General features: G+C 34.3%; 2 pseudogenes; one reads left to right on the top strand and one right to left on the bottom strand.

Moving 5' to 3' along the window:
* The first annotated feature begins 1,794 nt into the window (after positions 1 to 1,794).
* Positions 1,795 to 2,830, top strand: LOC130503978 (membrane steroid-binding protein 1-like; annotated as a pseudogene).
* Positions 2,831 to 4,399: 1,569 nt separating this feature from the next.
* On the bottom strand, positions 4,400 to 5,511 carry LOC130503977 (protein DETOXIFICATION 50-like; annotated as a pseudogene).
* Positions 5,512 to 5,515: the final 4 nt, after the last annotated feature.

The raw sequence follows: 5,515 nt of genomic DNA on the forward strand, positions 1-5,515 counted from the left end.
GTAGGGAAAATTTCATAAAAATACTCCAACTAAATTTCATTAAACTTTTTAATACCAAAACTTTTTTGTTACCCAGTTTAATATCCTAACTAATTATACTGTTCATTTTAATATACAAATTTTTAAAATTATGTCCCTTTTAATAATCAAAATTTATTTAAAATACTGATAAGTTTCAAACAAAATTTAAAAAACCTTCAAATTTACAAAACAATCTCAGAAAATTCTAATTTTATTTATGATTTAGGAAAGAAGGTAATAAGTTAGGAAGAAAATTTTAAAATTTTTAAAATTAAGTTTTAAGGAAAATAAATAAATTTGTTTTCTATTTCAGAAAATAAACTAAACTCAATACTTAAAATTTAAAATTTTTATTTCAAAATTTAAGGTTATACACATTTTAGTTAATTTTATTCTCAAACATAAAATAAAATTAGAATTTTCTGAGATGTTTGTAAAATTTAGAGATTTTTTAAAATTTCGTCTGAAAATTATTAGTATTTTTAATTAAAATAAAAAAGTTTGGATATTAAATAGACTTAGTTTTAAAAGTTTGTATATTAAAGTGAGCAAAATAATTAATTGGGTTATTAAACTAGACATCAAAAAGTTTAGGTATTTAAAAGCTTAAAAAATTTAGTTGGGATATTAAACTAGACAGCGAAAAAGTTTAGGTATTTAAAAGCTTAAAAATTTAGTTGAGATATTAAACTAGACAGCGAAAAAATTTAGGTATTAAAAGCTTAACAAATTTAGTTGAGATATTTTTATAGAATTTCCCTTATATGTACTACTTGTATTGGATAAAATTAAAAACCATTCGGGTTGACTACTATTTTATAGATTAATAGGATTCAATATTTATATTAATTAATATTCTAAACATAAAATCTATGTATAAAGTTTTCTAATGATTTTGTTGCACCTATCATTAAAAAAATATATCAACTAAGTCAGATATATCAATTCACTGTTCGTAAAATCTTTAACTATCTTAATAACTTAACATAACAAGCCCCTAAATTAAAGGTATCATATTTATAAAAATATCAATATACTTGCTAATTACAGATTTATAGGATCGATTGATTACAACATCTTTAGTATATTCCAAACTTTAAATACTTATCATTATGTGAAAAAAATTAAAAACAAAATATTGACAAAATATTCCTAACCTTTAGTATATTTTTTATCTACACGACTTGCAAATCAAGTTTTCAAATAATTAGTTTAGATTTTACTATCATATATGTCTCACTTATAAAACTATATACAATTCAATATACGTTGAAGAACAACATTCACATCCAGATCAAAAAAATGTCGAGCAATGCAAGTTTCACACCTCTCAAAAACATGAATCCATTTAAGATGAAATAGTGATCTCAAGTCAAATTGCTTCATTCCTGGCAACAAAACACCTTATTCGGTGGGAGAGACTCTTCAAATAGTTTTTGCTGATGAATATGTAAGTTTTGAAAAATCAAATATATTCTTTTAGGTTTTTTGTTTATCAAAACCAAATACTAAAAACATATTGTGTAGGGTAATTAAAAATACAAACGGAACTGTCCAATATCGGTCAACAAACCATCATAAAATATGTATTAAATCAGCATAGAATATATATTAACAACATCACATTTATATAAAATATAATAAAAATTAAATATTGCGAACCGAAAAAGAACACCCGCACGGGCGTGCGGGTCAAAAGTCTAGTCTGACTTTACAAAGAAAGACTAAAGTGAGAAATCTTTTCAAGACTGATCTGCTTTCCTTTCCTTCTTCTCTCCAAGCGAAACCATGGCGCTACACCTATGGCAAACACTGAAAGAAGCGATACATGCTTACACAGGTCTCTCCCCGTGGTCTTCTTCACCGCCCTCGCTCTCGCCTTCGCCATTTACCAAGTCGTCTCAGGCTGGTTTGCTTCGCCTTTCGATGATGTTCGCCGACATCAGAGGGCTAGATCGTCAGCTGCAGAGGAAGAACCACCGATTCCTCAGCCTGTTCAGGTCGGCGAGATCACAGAGGAGGAGCTTAAGCAGTACGATGGCTCCGACCCTCAAAAGCCCCTTCTTATGGCCATCAAACATCAGATCTATGATGTAACTCAAAGCAGGTTGTCTTTTCTTTGAAATTTGACAAACATCGGGTTACAAGTTTGGTTTCTCCTTTCTCTAGTTTCGTCTTGGTCCTGTAAGAACTTTGACTTGCATACTTTGGAACCGTAAAGTGGTTAACTTTGACAGTAATTGCCCTTAGAAGTATTTTAATTTAGGGTTTCTAAGCTGAAATTCTCTGGGTGATTGAAGTTATGTTTGGCATAGTGTAATAAAAGGTTTATCCATTTTGAAGTTTATACAAGAAGGTTTTTCTTATTACATATTAGGATTTGATTATCTTCTTAATTTAATTAAAGGTTGTGTTTGTAATGAAATGGTATCCAATTATCCATATCTTATTGGTTTGTAGGATGTTCTATGGACCCGGAGGACCGTATGCTTTGTTTGCAGGGAAAGACGCAAGCCGAGCTCTTGCAAAGATGTCTTTTGAGGAGAAAGATTTGACTTGGGATATCTCTGGTCTTGGTCCCTTTGAGCTAGAAGCTCTTCAGGACTGGGAGTACAAGTTCAAGAGCAAGTATGCTACCGTTGGCACCGTCAAAGTGACCGGTTCAGAAGCCGAAACCCCATCTGCGTCTGAACCCGCAGAGACTGGTGAGAAAGACGCTCATGTAACCAAGCAAGAATCGGCCGTTGTGGATAATGATGAGCCTCCTACTGAGCGTGATGTGAAGAAGGAGTGAATTCCGTTTCAGTGATTTTTCATAGAGACCAGCGGAAGTCTCAATGTAGAATCTCTGATGTTGTGGAAGTTTCAGTGATATGATTTTGTTCATTATCTCAAAAACCAAGTTTGCTGGCTAATAAAACGTTTATAAACCTAGAAAATTGAGAATGTGGGTCGTGGGCAGGTTTTATTTTGGACTTTTTTTTTTTTGATAAAATGTTAATTATACCAAAAGGAACATAGGGTTTTATTTTGGACTTTGGGTCGGCCAAAGTTTTTATTTGCAAAATGGATTGGGGTACTCTTTGATCCTTGATCCTATGCAAGTCTTTTCGAAAATACAATATCCACTTTTTTCTATTGAAGAAATCACTTAAATGCCACTTCGGCTTTGCACGTGAGAGATAGTGGCGGACGCAGGTGAAGAGGAACAGGGTCACGTGCCCCCATCTATTTTTTATTTTCCTTCAGTAATTACTATTAGTATAAGAAATGCTTCCTAATTCTATAACTAAATATAATGAAATAAAATTTGTGCCTCCATCTACATATGGTTCTGCATCCGTCCCTGGTGAGAGGCTGTCTTGATTCCAGGAGAAATGACCCAATAACTCTGGCTGCATGACATGTGTTTTTACATAAACCACCATGAACATTCCACTCTTTCATTGCCTCTCCCTCTCTCCACTCCCATAGCTTTTTAACTTAAAAAGTTGAAGAATCCCATAACTCGTGTTTCTCTCTCTCGATAAATTCAGCTGCTGTTAGCTACGAATCGTCAGAGGTTTTGCATCGATGGTTTCAAAATCGAAAAAAAAAACAGTAATCGGTCTGCCAGCAGACGTGATCAGCAAAGAAAGCCACCAAACAGTCTCGACCTTGGAAAACTCCCGCGGTACCTAGGTTCGAAACTCTGTTTTCATGTTGTTTCTATCATTTCCGACGATTCTTGAAAGCTCTGAATATTTGTCCAAATATATGTTCGAATCTTAGTTGATGTCTTCATCGATCCTGCCTAGACTTGAAAGAGTTCTTTTGATTAGTTTTTAGGAGTTTTGCTTTCTTTGTTTTGCTTATTTTTTTCTCGTATTGTAAAATAGTCTAATCAGTATTGTAAAATAATGAAACAATCAAATTATAATGATTTCACTTAAGGTGTATTTTCAAATAATTGTATGATATAAGTTGTTTATCTATTATATCAATGGAAGCATATATTTGAAAAATAATATATATATACATTGATAAAAGATATATATGTACTTTTATATTAACATATGTCAGTTTATAAACAAAAAGTTCGAAAATAAATTTTATTATTTTATTATTAATAATTATTTATTTAACAAACCTACATTATTTTTAAAATAGTGCAGTTGCAATCGTTATTGTAGACATAGTTTATGCTCCATATCAGAAAAATCAATACAGTCAAATTTGAAGATTATCCTACAAACTTTGCATTATCCATCTATTGAATTCTTTCTAATGAAATTAAACTGGCAATTAATTTTGAAAGAGTCATATTATTATTATTATTATTATTATAAAAAGAAGACAGTCATATTGAAAAGAGCAATTATCTACCGCTCTTAAAGACTCACTCCTCTCTAATTATCAACTTTCCAACCTCCACATCTTCCACATGGCTGCAGTTTCTGACGTCATCCGGTGCAGTTAGCTCCCTAGCCCTTGCCGCCTCAAATGCCCAATTAGTTTTACACGTTGCCACCATCATACCAATCATACATGATATCTGCGCTGCGAGCATCCCGAGCCAAAGTCCCATAAATCCAAACCAAACCAAAATGCTAGAACCATTCCTCCAGGCAAACCAATCACATAAAACGCCGCTATATTGATCTTAGCTCCCATCCTCGGCCTCGCCGACCCTCTGAGAACGCCGCATCCGACCGTCTGAGCAGTTTCCTAGCTCGCAAAGGCCAACAATTGGCAGAACCATCACAGTAAAATTAACGACTTTTCATCATCCGTGAAAAACGTAGCCCATACCTTTCTGACTGAGAAAGTGAAGATGAAAGCCATGAACGCGAGGGCGATGCTGAGACCAAGTCCAACAAAGGTGGCTCTTCTCGCTCTCTGTGGCTGGTTCGAACCCAGCTCGTTTCCGACACGAGTCGAGACTGCGGAGCCTAATGAATGAGGGAAAATGTAAACAAGTGAAGTAATTTGGATGAGAATACCCATTGAAGCAACAGCTACTTTAGGGTTTATAAGTAACCCACAAAGCACAATCATGATCTCATAGCACCACCACTCGAGACAAACTGCGACACAACTGGGTACCGCAAGACCAAGAAGCTTCTTCCATTCTCTCACACTATCTTCATACGACTCCTCTGACACCTTTTCATCTTTTCTTAGATTGTCTTCGAAGAAAGCTATGTAGATGAAGAGAAAAGCGACAAGGTTGAAATTTGACAGAACACCACTCAAAGCAATACCTTTGATCCCACAACCGAGGTATGACACGAGGAGGAACGTAATCGGAAAGTGGAGAACACTTGCAATCCCTGTGCATATTGATAAAGGTAGAGTCTTTGACTGTGTCCTGAAATAAGCTCTTAATGGGTGTAAGAAAGATTGAGCGATGAGATCTGGAACAGAGTAAAGCAGAAAGGTGTGTGCTGTGGATGCGAGCTCCTCGTCCTGTTTTAACATTGTCAGAATCCTCTCTATGTTTATCCATAGAAGA

Source organism: Raphanus sativus, unplaced genomic scaffold (assembly GCF_000801105.2).
Source record: "Raphanus sativus cultivar WK10039 unplaced genomic scaffold, ASM80110v3 Scaffold1278, whole genome shotgun sequence".
Taxonomy (NCBI): Eukaryota; Viridiplantae; Streptophyta; class Magnoliopsida; order Brassicales; family Brassicaceae; genus Raphanus; species Raphanus sativus.